Source organism: Leptonychotes weddellii, chromosome 12 (genome assembly GCF_054177405.1).
Source record: "Leptonychotes weddellii isolate Sample4059 chromosome 12, ASM5417740v2, whole genome shotgun sequence".
Taxonomy (NCBI): domain Eukaryota; kingdom Metazoa; phylum Chordata; class Mammalia; order Carnivora; family Phocidae; genus Leptonychotes; species Leptonychotes weddellii.
The window spans coordinates 88,642,694-88,642,920 of NC_138380.1; positions in this window are offsets into that span (position 1 = coordinate 88,642,694).

The following is a 227-nucleotide window of genomic DNA, read 5'->3' on the forward strand; positions in this document are numbered from 1 at the left end:
CCCAGGATCATGACCTGAGCCGAAGGCAGACGCTTAACGACTGAGCCACCCAGGCGCCCCTGTCAGCAGACTTCTTAATGGAAACTTTAAGCCAAAGAAAATTCCACTCAAAATCGTAAAGTATATTTTCCAGGTTAGACATCTGTATTAATTAAATTAAGAATCAAACATAATAGATTTTTTTAATGGATGTTTTCAGGTATGCCAATGGACTCTTTCTCAAGGAA